An 18025-nucleotide genomic window follows, 5' to 3' on the forward strand; every position below is an offset into this window, starting at 1 on the left:
TCACCAGAGTCTTCAATTGAATAAATTCTCTTATTGCTATAGGCGAGTGGATCTTGTATGTGGTAGAAACCAAGAGTGTTGAAAGAAGTTTTGCATGTACGACCACCTTTTCTTTCAGTTTTACTTGCTTTATGCTTTATGCTTTATCATAGAGGGCAATCATAAATGACAACATAGAAGAGGAATAAAGAATCTTCTTTTTTTTGCCAATTACATAGCAAGCTAAAGGAAAACATGCTAAAACCACATTGAAGATTTGAGTAACACAATTAAAGTAAATATGAAGGAACAAGGCTTGATGTTAATATTAAAGATATTTTAAATGCCTTAAGCATAGAATAAAATATTCCAACACATTTGAACTTTGCAACTCACTCAAAAAATCATGTCTTTTGATCAATTTTAAACAGAGGGTTCAGGGCTCTACGGATTTAAAGAATTTATTATATCAAATACACAACGTTTCAACCATCAAAAAGTGGTCTTTCTCAAGTGAGAAAGACCACTTTTTGATGGTTGAAACGTTGTGTATTTGATTTAATAAATTCTTTAAATCCGTAGAGCCCTGAACCCTCTGTTTTTTTTGCTGACTTTGGAGTCTGTCATTCACAGGGACTCCCCTGGATCAAGAGCACCAGTAACAACAAGTATCAGTTAGAGTTTTCAGTTTTTGGTGTGCAGCATTTATCTTGTTTTTTTCTGCTTTTGATCAATTTTGACATACAAAGGGTGGAGGGATACCAACATTGATCTCTTGGGTATCTAGAGGGAACTATCAATATGCAGACTATGGCAAAAGTATCAACAAAATAAACATGTCCAAGAATTAGGTATTCAATATTGTTAATCTGCAAGACAAAAACATACAGAACCCCTAAAAGATCATATTGAACCCCCCAAAAAAATAAATCTGATTTTAATATAAAATGTTCTGTCTCTGAATTTAATATCAAAGTACAAAGTACATTTGTTCTTAATGCGAATCATTCTGTTTCACAAAAGATTCCATAAAGTTTACATTTGATTAATTTCTTAATTTTATGTAAACTTCAGGAAGTTACAGTACAATTATTACAGTACATTAATGACCATTTTTCAGTAAAATTCATGCTAAGTTGGTTATTTCTTCAACAGGTTTAGAAAGCCCTGCTTATCTTTTGTGAATGATAACAATAAAACATTACAAATGCTTTTTCATAACAAAAAGCTATTTGTGCTGAAGTGTGATAAGCAGTTGAACTATAACATTGATTATTCCCATTATATTTAAACAATATAGTTTTGGCAGACTGTAAAGAATGTACACATCTCAATACATGCAGTACTTAGCACAGTCCTTAAGAAGAATTCAAATATTATCTGTAATTATAAAGTGGAAGAATTCCCTCACTCTCACACTAAAGTGCTCATTATCCTTTGTCACCTTAAGTTATTTCTGTAGGGGTAAGCCGTTTCTCCTCTATTTTATGTTGTGCAAAGTATTGCACACAAATGACCTCTTAGCACTATGTTGCAGCATAGAGATACTTATCAATAGAAGACAATGCATTTATTGAAATGGAGTTCTTTATTAAATGTTTTACAGCCAGCAGCACCCTAAAATGTATAACTTGGAAAATGTTTGAAGAATTCAGAGTGTTTTCTTCTTTAGTGTGCCACATATTCCAGTAAGTAAAGATTGCTTTGCCAAGCAGATACAAACAAAATGCAAAGTGCAGTGAAGTTTTTAATAACACGTTACCACTGAAAAAGTCAACATAGTCAGCAGGATTTGAACCTGCGCGGGGAAACACCAATAGCATTGTTTGAATGCATTGGAGCGCATGTAAAGCAGTCAAATTCAATAGGTGTCTCAATGTGGGCAAGAAGATATTGGTAATTGATGATGTATGATTTAAAAAAATAAAAAAATGAGAGCTGTCCAAGCACATTCTTCCTTTTTTCAAATCAAAATACACCAGTGGAGCCAATGCTACTCATTATTTGGGTCTAGAGGATACATATATTTCCAGATGTATATATCCTAAAAAGGCAATCTTTAATGAGCATCCTGTCTATCTGTACTAAGTAAGGGTCAGCCTATCCCCCCTTCTTAACCCAATTAATCACCTCTCACATTCGTATCTTGTTCATCATATGTAAACCACTTCTCACCTCTCTCATAATCTGTTGTTATTACATTTCCTCCACCTACCCCCTGAGAATGATTAATAAACAAATCTAAACTCAATACAAAACCCCATTAAGAGTTTAAATTCACCCTAGCAAAGTCACATTCCACCTTTCAATCAAGCCTGAAATATTTTTTCAAACACAATTTGCACCTGAATGGCGGTGGTGGAACAAAAGCGTTCTACGTTTTGTTTTTAAATCCAAACAAGTATAAATCCCTCTTAAGAGTTAATCCTCACTGTAGCACAACCCCATGCTATTTCACCAGAGTCTTCAATTTAATAAATTATCTTATTGCTATAGGCGAGTGGATCTTGTATGTGGTAGAAACCAAGAGTGCTGAAAGAAGTTTTGCATGTACGACCACCTTTTCTTTCAGTTTTACTTGCTTTATGCTTTATGCTTTATCAGAGTGGGCAATCATAAATGACAACATAGAAGAGGAATAAAGAATCTTCTTTTTTTGCCAATTACATAGCAAGCTAAAGGAAAACATGCTAAAACCACATTGAAGATTTGAGTAACACAGTTAAAGTAAATATGAAGGAACAAAGCTTGATGTTAATATTAAAGAGATTTTAAATGCCTTAAGCATAGAATAAAATATTCCAACACATTTGAACTTTGCAACTCACTCAAAAAATCATGTCTTTTGATCAATTTTAAACAGAGGGTTCAGGGCTCTACGGATTTAAAGAATTTATTATATCAAATACACAACGTTTCAACCATCAAAAAGTGGTCTTTCTCAAGTGAGAAAGACCACTTTTTGATGGTTGAAACGTTGTGTATTTGATTTAATAAATTCTTTAAATCCGTAGAGCCCTGAACCCTCTGGTTTTTTTTGCTGACTTTGGAGTCTGTCATTCACAGGGACTCCCCTGGATCAAGAGCACCAGTAACAACAAGTATCAGTTACAGTTTTCAGTTTTTGGTGTGCAGCATTTATCTTGTTTTTTTCTGCTTTTGATCAATTTTGATATACAAAGGTTGGAGGGATACCAACATTGATCTCTTGGGTATCTAGAGGGAACTATCAATATGCAGACTATGGCAAAAGTATCAACAAAATAAACATGTCCAAGAATTAGGTATTCAATTTTGTTAATCTGCAAGACAAAAACATACAGAACCCCTATAAGATCATATTGAACCTCCCCAAAAAATAAATCTGATTTTAATATAACATGTTCTGTCTCTGAATTTAATATCAAAGTACAAAGTACATTTGTTCTTAATGAGAATCATTCTGTTTCACAAAAGATTCCATAAAGTTTACATTTGATTAATTTCTTAATTTTCTGTAAACTTCAGGAAGTTACAGTACAATTATTACAGTACATTAATGACCATTTTTCAGTAAAATTCATGCTAAGTTGGTTATTTCTTCAACAGGTTTAGAAAGCCCTGCTTAGCTTTTGTGAATGATAACAATAAAACATTACAAATGCTTTTTCATAACAAAAAGCTATTTGTGCTGAAGTGTGATAAGCAGTTGAACTATAACATTGATTATTCCCATTATATTTAAACAATATAGTTTTGTCAGACTGTAAAGAATGTACACATCTCAATACATGCAGTACTTAGCACAGTCCTTAAGAAGAATTCAAATATTATCTGTAATTATAAAGTGGAAGAATTCCCTCACTCTCACACTAAAGTGCTCATTATCCTTTGTCACCTTAAGTTATTTCTGTAGGGGTAAGCCGTTTCTCCTCTATTTTATGTTGTGCAAAGTCTTTTGATCAATTTTAAACAGAGGGTTCAGGGCTCTACGGATTTAAAGAATTTATTATATCAAATACACAACGTTTCAACCATCAAAAAGTGGTCTTTCTCAAGTGAGAAAGACCACTTTTTGATGGTTGAAACGTTGTGTATTTGATTTAATAAATTCTTTAAATCCGTAGAGCCCTGAACCCTCTGGTTTTTTTTGCTGACTTTGGAGTCTGTCATTCACAGGGACTCCCCTGGATCAAGAGCACCAGTAACAACAAGTATCAGTTACAGTTTTCAGTTTTTGGTGTGCAGCATTTATCTTGTTTTTTTCTGCTTTTGATCAATTTTGATATACAAAGGTTGGAGGGATACCAACATTGATCTCTTGGGTATCTAGAGGGAACTATCAATATGCAGACTATGGCAAAAGTATCAACAAAATAAACATGTCCAAGAATTAGGTATTCAATTTTGTTAATCTGCAAGACAAAAACATACAGAACCCCTATAAGATCATATTGAACCTCCCCAAAAAATAAATCTGATTTTAATATAACATGTTCTGTCTCTGAATTTAATATCAAAGTACAAAGTACATTTGTTCTTAATGAGAATCATTCTGTTTCACAAAAGATTCCATAAAGTTTACATTTGATTAATTTCTTAATTTTCTGTAAACTTCAGGAAGTTACAGTACAATTATTACAGTACATTAATGACCATTTTTCAGTAAAATTCATGCTAAGTTGGTTATTTCTTCAACAGGTTTAGAAAGCCCTGCTTATCTTTTGTGAATGATAACAATAAAACATTACAAATGCTTTTTCATAACAAAAAGCTATTTGTGCTGAAGTGTGATAAGCAGTTGAACTATAACATTGATTATTCCCATTATATTTAAACAATATAGTTTTGTCAGACTGTAAAGAATGTACACATCTCAATACATGCAGTACTTAGCACAGTCATTAAGAAGAATTCAAATATTATCTGTAATTATAAAGTGGAAGAATTCCCTCACTCTCACACTAAAGTGCTCATTATCCTTTGTCACCTTAAGTTATTTCTGTAGGGGTAAGCCGTTTCTCCTCTATTTTATGTTGTGCAAAGTATTGCACACAAATGACCTCTTAGCACTATGTTGCAGCATAGAGATACTTATCAATAGAAGACAATGCATTTATTGAAATGGAGTTCTTTATTAAATGTTTTACAGCCAGCAGCACCCTAAAATGTATAACTTGGATAATGTTTGAAGAATTCAGAGTGTTTTCTTCTTTAGTGTGCCACATATTCCAGTAAGTAAAGATTGCTTTGCCAAGCAGATACAAACAAAATGCAAAGTGCAGTGAAGTTTTTAATAACACGTTACCACTGAAAAAGTCAACGTAGTCAGCAGGATTTGAACCTGCGCGGGGAAACCCCAATGGATTTCTAGTCCATCGCCTTAACCACTCGGCCATGACTACATAGCTGGTAGTACTGAATACAGTCACACAGATGGCTCTTGAGCGGATCTGGGTAACACTCACTAATGAATGATGACCAATATGAACTAAATAACCATGAGAACATTTTCATAAAGAGAAATACATGACTTGTTTGTACACATTGTTTAAACAACATTATCTTTGTAAAATGTTGCTTCTATTGGGTTTTTGAAAAATGACGAGAAATACTTTGTGTTAACCACATTCAATGTACAGTATGAAACAGATCTGAGGCAGAAAAAAAGAAAAGGGGTTAAAATGAGTAATGGGAAAATGATCTAACTTGGATGTCAGAGATTAAAAGAGCAGAGTTGGAGGGCAATTGGGGCAAGAAGAAGATGGATCATTACAGGAACATGCTCCAGTGGCGTAATCGGTTAGCGCACGGTACTTATATGTCAGTATATGCTAAGCTATACCGAGGTTGTGAGTTCAAGCCTCACCTGAAGCAAACCCTTTTTTTGTTTCATCAACCAATAGCATTGTTTGAATGTATACAATGTTAAATAAAAGGCCTATGGATGTAAATTGTAAAATGTAATCTTTTACATTAAAAACAACATTTCCGCATTTTGCTATTTGGCTTACATTGGAGCGCATGTAAAGCAGTCAAATTCAATAGGTGTCTCAATGTGGGCAAGAAGATATTGGTAATTGATGATGTATGATTTAAAAAAATAAAAAAATGAGAGCTGTCCAAGCAAATTGTTCCTTTTTTCAAACCAAAATACACCAGTGGAGCCAATGCTACCCATTATTTGGATCTAGAGGATACATATATTTCCAGATGTACAGTATATATCCTAAAAAGGCAATCTTTAATGAGCATCCTGTCTATCTGTACTAAGTAGGGATCAGCCTATCCCCCCTTCTTAACCCAACTATTCACCTCTCACATTCGTATCTTGCTCACCATATGTAAACCACTTCTCACCTCTCTCATAATCTGTTGTTATTACATTTCCTCCACCTACCCCCTGAGAATGATTAATAAACAAATCTAAACTCAATACAAAACCTCATTAAGAGTTAAAATTCACCCTAGCAAAGTCACATTCTGCCTTTCAATCAAGCCTGAAATATTTTTTCAAACACAATTTGCACCTGAATGGCGGTGGTGGAACAAAAGCTTTCTACGTTTTGTTTTTAAATCCAAACAAGTATAAATCCCTCTTAAGAGTTAATCCTCACTGTAGCACAACCCCATGCTATTTCACCAGAGTCTTCAATTGAATAAATTCTCTTATTGCTATAGGCGAGTGGATCTTGTATGTGGTAGAAACCAAGAGTGCTGAAAGAAGTTTTGCATGTACGACCACCTTTTCTTTCAGTTTTACTTGCTTTATGCTTTATGCTTTATCAGAGTGGGCAATCATAAATGACAACATAGAAGAGGAATAAAGAATCTTCTTTTTTTTGCCAATTACATAGCAAGCTAAAGGAAAACATGCTAAAACCACATTGAAGATTTGAGTAACACAGTTAAAGTAAATATGAAGGAACAAGGCTTGATGTTAATATTAAAGATATTTTAAATGCCTTAAGCATAGAATAAAATATTCCAACACATTTGAACTTTGCAACTCACTCAAAAAATCATGTATTTTGATCAATTTTAAACAGAGGGTTCAGGGCTCTACGGATTTAAAGAATTTATTATATCAAATACACAACGTTTCAACCATCAAAAAGTGGTCTTTCTCAAGTGAGAAAGACCACTTTTTGATGGTTGAAACGTTGTGTATTTGATTTAATAAATTCTTTAAATCCATAGAGCTCTGAACCCTCTGGGTTTTTTTTGCTGACTTTGGAGTCTGTCATTCACAGGGACTCCCCTGGATCAAGAGCACCAGTAACAACAAGTATCAGTTAGAGTTTTCAGTTTTTGGTGTGCAGCATTTATCTTGTTTTTTTCTGCTTTTGATCAATTTTGACATACAAAGGGTGGAGGGATACCAACATTGATCTCTTGGGTATCTAGAAGGAACTATCAATATGCAGACTATGGCAAAAGTATCAACAAAATAAACATGTCCAAGAATTAGGTATTCAATATTGTTAATCTGCAAGACAAAAACATACAGAACCCCTATAAGATCATATTGAACCCCCCAAAAAATTAAATCTGATTTTAATATAAAATGTTCTGTCTCTGAATTTAATATCAAAGTACAAAGTACATTTGTTCTTAATGCGAATCATTCTGTTTCACAAAAGATTCCATAAAGTTTACATTTGATTAATTTCTTAATTTTCTGTAAACTTCAGGAAGTTACAGTACAATTATTACAGTATATTAATGACCATTTTTCAGTAAAATTCAAGCTAAGTTGTTTATTTCTTCAACAGGTTTATAAAGCCCTGCTTATCTTTGTGAGTGATAACAATAAAACATTACAAATGCTTTTTCATAACAAAAAGCTATTTGTGCTGAAGTGTGATAAGCAGTTGAACTATAACATTGATTATTCCCATTATATTTAAACAATATAGTTTTGGCATACTGTAAATAATGTACACATCTTAATACATGCAGTACTTAGCACAGTCCTTAAGAAGAATTCAAATATTATCTGTAATTATAAAGTGGAAGAATTCCCTCACTCTCACACTAAAGTGCTCATTATCCTTTGTCACCTTAAATTATTTCTGTAGGGGTAAGCCGTTTCTCCTCTATTTTATGTTGTGCAAAGTATTGCACACAAATGACCTCTTAGCACTATGTTGCAGCATAGAGATACTTATCAATAGAAGACAATGCATTTATTGAAATGGAGTTCTTTATTAAATGTTTTACAGCCAGCAGCACCCTAAAATGTATAACTTGGATAATGTTTGAAGAATTCAGAGTGTTTTCTTCTTTAGTGTGCCACATATTCCAGTAAGTAAAGATTGCTTTGCCAAGCAGATACAAACAAAATGCAAAGTGCAGTGAAGTTTTTAATAACACGTTACCACTGAAAAAGTCAACGTAGTCAGCAGGATTTGAACCTGCGCGGGGAAACCCCAATGGATTTATAGTCCATCGCCTTAACCACTCGGCCATGACTACATAGCTGGTAGTACTGAATACAGTCACACAGATGGCTCTTGAGCGGATCTGGGTAACACTCACTAATGAATGATGACCAATATGAACTAAATAACCATGAGAACATTTTCATAAAGAGAAATACATGACTTGTTTGTACACATTGTTTAAACAACATTATCTTTGTAAAATGTTGCTTCTATTGGGTTTTTGAAAAATGACGAGAAATACTTTTTGTTAACCACATTCAATGTACAGTATGAAACAGATCTGAGGCAGAAAAAAAGAAAAGGGGTTAAAAGGAGTAATGGGAAAATGATCTAACTTGGATGTCAGAGATTAAAAGAGCAGAGTTGGAGGGCAATTGGGGCAAGAAGAAGATGGCTCATTACAGGAACATGCTCCAGTGGCGTAATCGGTTAGCGCACGGTACTTATATGTCAGTATATGCTAAGCTATACCGAGGTTGTGAGTTCAAGCCTCACCTGAAGCAAACCCTTTTTTTGTTTCATCAACCAATAGCATTGTTTGAATGTATACAATGTTAAATAAAAGGCCTATGGATGTAAATTGTAAAATGTAATCTTTTACATTAAAAACAACATTTCCGCATTTTGCTATTTGGCTTACATTGGAGCGCATGTAAAGCAGTCAAATTCAATAGGTGTCTCAATGTGGGCAAGAAGATATTGGTAATTGATGATGTATGATTTAAAAAAATAAAAAAATGAGAGCTGTCCAAGCAAATTGTTCCTTTTTTCAAACCAAAATACACCAGTGGAGCCAATGTATCCCATTATTTGGATCTAGAGGATACATATATTTCCAGATGTATATATCCTAAAAAGGCAATCTTTAATGAGCATCCTGTCTATCTGTACTAAGTAGGGGTCAGCCTATCCCCCCTTCTTAACCCAACTATTCACCTCTCACATTCGTATCTTGCTCACCATATGTAAACCACTTCTCACCTATCTCATAATCTGTTGTTATTACATTTCCTCCACCTACCCCCTGAGAATGATTAATAAACAAATCTAAACTCAATACAAAACCTCATTAAGAGTTAAAATTCACCCTAGCAAAGTCACATTCTACCTTTCAATCAAGCCTGAAATATTTTTTCAAACACAATTTGCACCTGAATGGCGGTGGTGGAACAAAAGCTTTCTACATTTTGTTTTTAAATCCAAACAAGTATAAATCCCTCTTAAGAGTTAATCCTCACTGTAGCACAACCCCATGCTATTTCACCAGAGTCTTCAATTGAATAAATTCTCTTATTGCTATAGGCGAGTGGATCTTGTATGTGGTAGAAACCAAGAGTGCTGAAAGAAGTTTTGCATGTACGACCACCTTTTCTTTCAGTTTTACTTGCTTTATGCTTTATGCTTTATCAGAGTGGGCAATCATAAATGACAACATAGAAGAGGAATAAAGAATCTTCTTTTTTTGCCAATTACATAGCAAGCTAAAGGAAAACATGCTAAAACCACATTGAAGATTTGAGTAACACAGTTAAAGTAAATATGAAGGAACAAGTCTTGATGTTAATATTAAAGATATTTTAAATGCCTTAAGCATAGAATAAAATATTCCAACACATTTGAACTTTGCAACTCACTCAAAAAATCATGTCTTTTGATCAATTTTAAACAGAGGGTTCAGGGCTCTACGGATTTAAAGAATTTATTATATCAAATACACAACGTTTCAACCATCAAAAAGTGGTCTTTCTCAAGTGAGAAAGACCACTTTTTGATGGTTGAAACGTTGTGTATTTGATTTAATAAATTCTTTAAATCCGTAGAGCCCTGAACCCTCTGTTTTTTTTTTGCTGACTTTGGAGTCTGTCATTCACAGGGACTCCCCTGGATCAAGAGCACCAGTAACAACAAGTATCAGTTAGAGTTTTCAGTTTTTGGTGTGCAGCATTTATCTTGTTTTTTTCTGCTTTTGATCAATTTTGACATACAAAGGGTGGAGGGATACCAACATTGATCTCTTGGGTATCTAGAAGGAACTATCAATATGCAGACTATGGCAAAAGTATCAACAAAATAAACATGTCCAAGAATTAGGTATTCAATATTGTTAATCTGCAAGACAAAAACATACAGAACCCCTATAAGATCATATTGAACCCCCCAAAAAATTAAATCTTATTTTAATATAAAATGTTCTGTCTCTGAATTTAATATCAAAGTACAAAGTACATTTGTTCTTAATGCGAATCATTCTGTTTCACAAATTATTCCATAAAGTTTACATTTGATTAATTTCTTAATTTTCTGTAAACTTCAGGAAGTTACAGTACAATTATTACAGTATATTAATGACCATTTTTCAGTAAAATTCAAGCTAAGTTGTTTATTTCTTCAACAGGTTTAGAAAGCCCTGCTTATCTTTTGTGAATGATAACAATAAAACATTACAAATGCTTTTTCATAACAAAAAGCTATTTGTGCTGAAGTGTGATAAGCAGTTGAACTATAACATTGATTATTTCCATTATATTTAAACAATATAGTTTTGGCAGACTGTAAAGAATGTACACATCTCAATACATGCAGTACTTAGCACAGTCCTTAAGAAGAATTCAAATATTATCTGTAATTATAAAGTGGAAGAATTCCCTCACTCTCACACTAAAGTGCTCATTATCCGTTGTCACCTTAAGTTATTTCTGTAGGGGTAAGCCGTTTCTCCTCTATTTTATGTTGTGCAAAGTATTGCACACAAATGACCTCTTAGCACTATGTTGCAGCATAGAGATACTTATCAATAGAAGACAATGCATTTATTGAAATGGAGTTCTTTATTAAATGTTTTACAGCCAGCAGCACCCTAAAATGTATAACTTGGAAAATGTTTGAAGAATTCAGAGTGTTTTCTTCTTTAGTGTGCCACTTATTCCAGTAAGTAAAGATTGCTTTGCCAAGCAGATACAAACAAAATGCAAAGTGCAGTGAAGTTTTTAATAACACGTTACCACTGAAAAAGTCAACGTAGTCAGCATGATTTGAACCTGCACGGGGAAACCACAATAGATTTCTAGTCCATCGCCTTAACCACTCGGCCATGACTACATAGCTGATAGTACTGAATACAGTCACACAGATGGCTCTTGTGCGGATATGGGTAACACTCACAAATGAATGATGACCAATATGAACTAAATAACCATGAGAACATTTTCATAAAGAGAAATACATGACTTGTTTGTACACATTGTTTAAACAACATTATCTTTGTAAAATGTTGCTTCTATTGGGTTTTTGAAAAATGACGAGAAATACTTTTTGTTAACCACATTCAATGTACAGTATGAAACAGATCTGAGGCAGAAAAAAAGAAAAGGGGTTAAAAGGAGTAATGGGAAAATGATCTAACTTGGATGTCAGAGATTAAAAGAGCAGAGTTGGAGGGCAATTGGGGCAAGAAGAAGATGGATTATTACAGGAACATGCTCCAGTGGCGTAATCGGTGAACGCACGGTACTTATATGTCAGTATATGCTAAGCTATGCCGAGGTTGTGAGTTCAAGCCTCACCTGAAGCAAACCCTTTTTTTGTTTCATCAACCAATAGCATTGTTTGAATGTATACAATGTTAAATAAAAGGCCTATGGATGTAAATTGTAAAATGTAATCTTTTACATTAAAAACAACATTTCCGCATTTTGCTATTTGGCTTACATTGGAGCGCATGTAAAGCAGTCAAATTCAATAGGTGTCTCAATGTGGGCAAGAAGATATTGGTAATTGATGATGTATGATTTAAAAAAATAAAAAAATGAGAGCTGTCCAAGCAAATTCTTCCTTTTTTCAAACCAAAATACACCAGTGGAGCCAATGCTACCCATTATTTGGGTCTAGAGGATACATATATTTCCAGATGTATATATCCTAAAAAGGCAATCTTTAATGAGCATCCTGTCTATCTGTACTAAGTAGGGGTCAGCCTATCCCCCCTTCTTAACCCAACTATTCACCTCTCACATTTGTATCTTGCTCACCATATGTAAACCACTTCTCACCTCTCTCATAATCTGTTGTTATTACATTTCCTCCACCTACCCCCTGAGAATGATTAATAAATACAAAACCTCATTAAGAGTTAAAATTCACCCTAGCAAAGTCACATTCTACCTTTCAATCAAGCCTGAAATATTTTTTCAAACACAATTTGCACCTGAATGGCGGTGTTGGAACAAAAGCTTTCTACGTTTTGTTTTTAAATCCAAACAAGTATAAATCCCTCTTAAGAGTTAATCCTCAATGTAGCAGAACCTCATGCTATTTCACCAGAGTCTTCAATTGAATAAATTCTCTTATTGCTATAGGCGAGTGGATCTTGTATGTGGTAGAAACCAAGAGTGCTGAAAGAAGTTTTGCATGTACGACCACCTTTTCTTTCAGTTTTACTTGCTTTATGCTTTATGCTTTATCAGAGTGGGCAATCATAAATGACAACATAGAAGAGGAATCTGAGCGGATATGGGTAACACTCACTAATGAATGATGACCAATATGAACTAAATAACCATGAGAACATTTTCATAAAGAGAAATACATGACTTGTTTGTACACATTGTTTAAACAACATTATCTTTGTAAAATGTTGCTTCTATTGGGTTTTTGAAAAATGACGAGAAATACTTTTTGTTAACCACATTCAATGTACAGTATGAAACAGATCTGAGGCAGAAAAAAAGAAAAGGGGTTAAAAGGAGTAATGGGAAAATGATCTAACTTGGATGTCAGAGATTAAAAGAGCAGAGTTGGAGGGCAATTGGGGCAAGAAGAAGATGGATTATTACAGGAACATGCTCCAGTGGCGTAATTGGTTAGCACACGGTACTTATATGTCAGTATATGCTAAGCTATGCCGAGGTTGTGAGTTCAAGCCTCACCTGAAGCAAACCCTTTTTTTGTTTCATCAACCAATAGCATTGTTTGAATGTATACAATGTTAAATAAAAGGCCTATGGATGTAAATTGTAAAATGTAATCTTTTACATTAAAAACAACATTTCCGCATTTTGCTATTTGGCTTACATTGGAGCGCGTGTAAAGCAGTCAAATTCAATAGGTGTCTCAATGTGGGCAAGAAGATATTGGTAATTGATGATGTATGATTTAAAAAAATAAAAAAATGAGAGCTGTCCAAGCAAATTGTTCCTTTTTTCAAACCAAAATACACCAGTGGAGCCAATGCTACCCATTATTTGGGTCTAGAGGATACATATATTTCCAGATGTATATATCCTAAAAAGGCAATCTTTAATGAGCATCCTGTCTATCTGTACTAAGTAGGGGTCAGCCTATCCCCCCTTCTTAACCCAACTATTCTCCTCTCACATTCGTATCTTGCTCACCATATGTAAACCACTTCTCACCTCTATCATAATCTGTTGTTATTACATTTCCTCCACCTACCCCCTGAGAATGATTAATAAATACAAAACCTCATTAAGAGTTAAAATTCACCCTAGCAAAGTCACATTCTACCTTTCAATCAAGCCTGAAATATTTTTTCAAACACAATTTGCACCTGAATAGCGGTGCTGGAACAAAAGCTTTCTACGTTTTGTTTTTAAATCCAAACAAGTATAAATCCCTCTTAAGAGTTAATCCTCAATGTAGCAGAACCCCATGCTATTTCACCAGAGTCTTCAATTGAATAAATTCTCTTATTGCTATAGGCGAGTGGATCTTGTATGTGGTAGAAACCAAGAGTGCTGAAAGAAGTTTTGCATGTACGACCACCTTTTCTTTCAGTTTTACTTGCTTTATGCTTTATGCTTTATCAGAGTGGGCAATCATAAATGACAACATAGAAGAGGAATAAAGAATCTTCTTTTTTTTGCCAATTACATAGCAAGCTAAAGGAAAACATGCTAAAACCACATTGAAGATTTGAGTAACACAGTTAAAGTAAATATGAAGGAACAAGGCTTGATGTTAATATTAAAGATATTTTAAATGCCTTAAGCATAGAATAAAATATTCCAACACATTTGAACTTTGCAACTCACTCAAAAAATCATGTCTTTTGATCAATTTTAAACAGAGGGTTCAGGGCTCTACGGATTTAAAGAATTTATTATATCAAATACACAACGTTTCAACCATCAAAAAGTGGCCTTTCTCAAGTGAGAAAGACCACTTTTTGATGGTTGAAACGTTGTGTATTTGATTTAATAAATTCTTTAAATCCGTAGAGCCCTGAACCCTCTGTTTTTTTTTTTGCTGACTTTGGAGTCTGTCATTCACAGGGACTCCCCTGGATCAAGAGCACCAGTAACAACAAGTATCAGTTACAGTTTTCAGTTTTTGGTGTGCAGCATTTATCTTGTTTTTTTCTGCTTTTGATCAATTTTGACATACAAAGGGTGGAGGGATACCAACATTGATCTCTTGGGTATCTAGAGGGAACTATCAATATGCAGACTATGGCAAAAGTATCAACAAAATAAACATGTCCAAGAATTAGGTATTCAATATTGTTAATCTGCAAGACAAAAACATACAGAACCCCTAAAAGATCATATTGAACCCCCCAAAAAAATAAATCTGATTTTAATATAAAATGTTCTGTCTCTGAATTTAATATCAAAGTACAAAGTACATTTGTTCTTAATGCGAATCATTCTATTTCACAAAAGATTCCATAAAGTTTACATTTGATTAATTTCTTAATTTTCTGTAAACTTCAGGAAGTTACAGTACAATTATTACAGTATATTAATGACCATTTTTCAGTAAAATTCAAGCTAAGTTGTTTATTTCTTCAACAGGTTTAGAAAGCCCTGCTTATCTTTTGTGAATGATAACAATAAAACATTACAAATGCTTTTTCATAACAAAAAGCTATTTGTGCTGAAGTGTGATAAGCAGTTGAACTATAACATTGATTATTTCCATTATATTTAAACAATATAGTTTTGGCAGATTGTAAAGAATGTACACATCTCAATACATGCAGTACTTAGCACAGTCCTTAAGAAGAATTCAAATATTATCTGTAATTATAAAGTGGAAGAATTCCCTCACTCTCACACTAAAGTGCTCATTATCCTTTGTCACCTTAAGTTATTTCTGTAGGGGTAAGCCGTTTCTCCTCTATTTTATGTTGTGCAAAGTATTGCACACAAATGACCTCTTAGCACTATGTTGCAGCATAGAGATACTTATCAATAGAAGACAATGCACTTATTGAAATGTAGTTCTTTATTAAATGTTTTACAGCCAGCAGCACCCTAAAATGTATAACTTGGAAAATGTTTGAAGAATTCAGAGTGTTTTCTTCTTTAGTGTGCCACTTATTCCAGTAAGTAAAGATTGCTTTGCCAAGCAGATACAAACAAAATGCAAAGTGCAGTGAAGTTTTTAATAACACGTTACCACTGAAAAAGTCAACGTAGTCAGCAGGATTTGAACCTGCACGGGGAAACCCCAATGGATTTCTAGTCCATCGCCTTAATCACTCGGCCATGACTACATAGCTGGTATTACTGAATACAGTCACACAGATGGCTCTTCAGCGGATATGGGTAACACTCACTAATGAATGATGACCAATATGAACTAAATAACCATGAGAACATTTTCATAAAGAGAAATACATGACTTGTTTGTACACATTGTTTAAACAACATTATCTTTGTAAAATGTTGCTTCTATTGGGTTTTTGAAAAATGATCAGAAATTCTTTTTGTTAACCACATTCAATGTACAGTATGAAACAGATCTGAGGCAGAAAAAAAGAAAAGGGGTTAAAAGGAGTAATGGGAACATGATCTAACTTGGATGTCAGAGATTAAAAGAGCAGAGTTGGAGGGCATTTGGGGCAAGAAGAACATGGATCATTACAGGAACAAGCTCCAGTGGCGTAATCGGTTAGCTCACGGTACTTATATGTCAGTATATGCTAAGCTATGCCGAGGTTGTGAGTTCAAGCCTGACCTGAAACAAACCCTCTTTTTGTTTCATCAACCAATAGCATTGTTTGAATGTATACAATGTTAAATAAAAGGCCTATGGATGTAAAATGTAATCTTTTACATTAAAAACAACATTTCCGCATTTTGCTATTTGGCTTACATTGGAGCGCATGTAAAGCAGTCAAATTCAATAGGTGTCTCAATGTGGGCAAGAAGATATTGGTAATTGATGATGTATGATTTAAAAAAATAAAAAAATGAGAGCTGTCCAAGCAAATTCTTCCTTTTTTCAAACCAAAATACACCAGTGGAGCCAATGCTACCCATTATTTGGGTCTAGGGGATACATATATTTCCAGATGTATATATCCTAAAAAGGCAATCTTTAATGAGCATCCTGTCTATCTGTACTAAGTAGGGGTCAGCCTATCCCCCCTTCTTAACCCAACTATTCACCTCTCACATTCGTATCTTGCTCACCATATGTAAACCACTTCTCACCTCTCTCATAATCTGTTGTTATTACATTTCCTCCACCTACCCCCTGAGAATGATTAATAAACAAATCTAAACTCAATACAAAACTTCATTAAGAGTTAAAATTCACCCTAGCAAAGTCACATTCTACCTTTCAATCAAGCCTGAAATATTTTTTCAAACACAATTTGCACCTGAATGGCGGTGCTGGAACAAAAGCTTTCTACGTTTTGTTTTTAAATCCAAACAAGTATAAATCCCTCTTAAGAGTTAATCCTCAATGTAGCAGAACCCCATGCTATTTCACCAGAGTCTTCAATTGAATAAATTCTCTTATTGCTATAGGCAAGTGGATCTTGTATGTGGTAGAAACCAAGAGTGCTGAAAGAAGTTTTGCATGTACGACCACCTTTTCTTTCAGTTTTACTTGCTTTATGCTTTATGCTTTATCAGAGTGGGCAATCATAAATGACAACATAGAAGAGGAATCTTGAGCGGATATGGGTAACACTCACTAATGAATGATGACCAATATGAACTAAATAACCATGAGAACATTTTCATAAAGAGAAATACATGACTTGTTTGTACACATTGTTTAAACAACATTATCTTTGTAAAATGTTGCTTCTATTGGGTTTTTGAAAAATTACGAGAAATACTTTTTGTTAACCACATTCAATGTACAGTATGAAACAGATCTGAGGCAGAAAAAAAGAAAAGGGGTTAAAAGGAGTAATGGGAAAATGATCTAACTTGGATGTCAGAGTTTAAAAGAGCAGAGTTGGAGGGCAATTGGGGCAAGAAGAAGATGGATCATTACAGGAACATGCTCCAGTGGCGTAAGCGGTTAGCGCACGGTACTAATATGTCAGTATATGCTAAGCTATGCTGAGGTTGTGAGTTCAAGCCTCACCTAAAGCAAACCCTTTTTTTGGTTCATCAACCAATAGCATTGTTTGAATGTATACAATCTTAAATAAAAGGCCTATGGATGTAAATTGTAAAATGTAATCTTTTACATTAAAAACAACATTTCCGCATTTTCCTATTTGGCTTACATTGGAGCACATGTAAAGCAGTCAAATTCAATAGGTGTCTCAATGTGGGCAAGAAGATATAGGTAATTGATGATGTATGATTTTGAAAAAATAAAAAAATGAGAGCTGTCCAAGCAAATTCTTC

General features: G+C 34.1%; 4 non-coding genes across 4 annotated transcripts; 1 reads left to right on the plus strand and 3 right to left on the minus strand.

Moving 5' to 3' along the window:
• Nucleotides 1-5281: 5281 nt before the first annotated feature.
• Nucleotides 5282-5363, minus strand: TRNAS-AGA (transfer RNA serine (anticodon AGA)). The gene has a single exon. It is a non-coding gene; the product is annotated as a tRNA-Ser (tRNA).
• A 2991-nt stretch (nucleotides 5364-8354) lies between these two features.
• TRNAY-AUA (transfer RNA tyrosine (anticodon AUA)) lies at nucleotides 8355-8436 on the minus strand. The gene has a single exon. It is a non-coding gene; the product is annotated as a tRNA-Tyr (tRNA).
• Nucleotides 8437-11883: 3447 nt separating this feature from the next.
• TRNAI-UAU (transfer RNA isoleucine (anticodon UAU)) lies at nucleotides 11884-11976 on the plus strand. The gene is given in 2 exon segments: nucleotides 11884-11921; nucleotides 11941-11976. It is a non-coding gene; the product is annotated as a tRNA-Ile (tRNA).
• Nucleotides 11977-15839: 3863 nt separating this feature from the next.
• On the minus strand, nucleotides 15840-15921 carry TRNAS-AGA (transfer RNA serine (anticodon AGA)). Its single transcript has one exon. It is a non-coding gene; the product is annotated as a tRNA-Ser (tRNA).
• Nucleotides 15922-18025: the final 2104 nt, after the last annotated feature.

Source organism: Ascaphus truei (genome assembly GCF_040206685.1).
Source record: "Ascaphus truei isolate aAscTru1 chromosome 12 unlocalized genomic scaffold, aAscTru1.hap1 SUPER_12_unloc_1, whole genome shotgun sequence".
Taxonomy (NCBI): domain Eukaryota; kingdom Metazoa; phylum Chordata; class Amphibia; order Anura; family Ascaphidae; genus Ascaphus; species Ascaphus truei.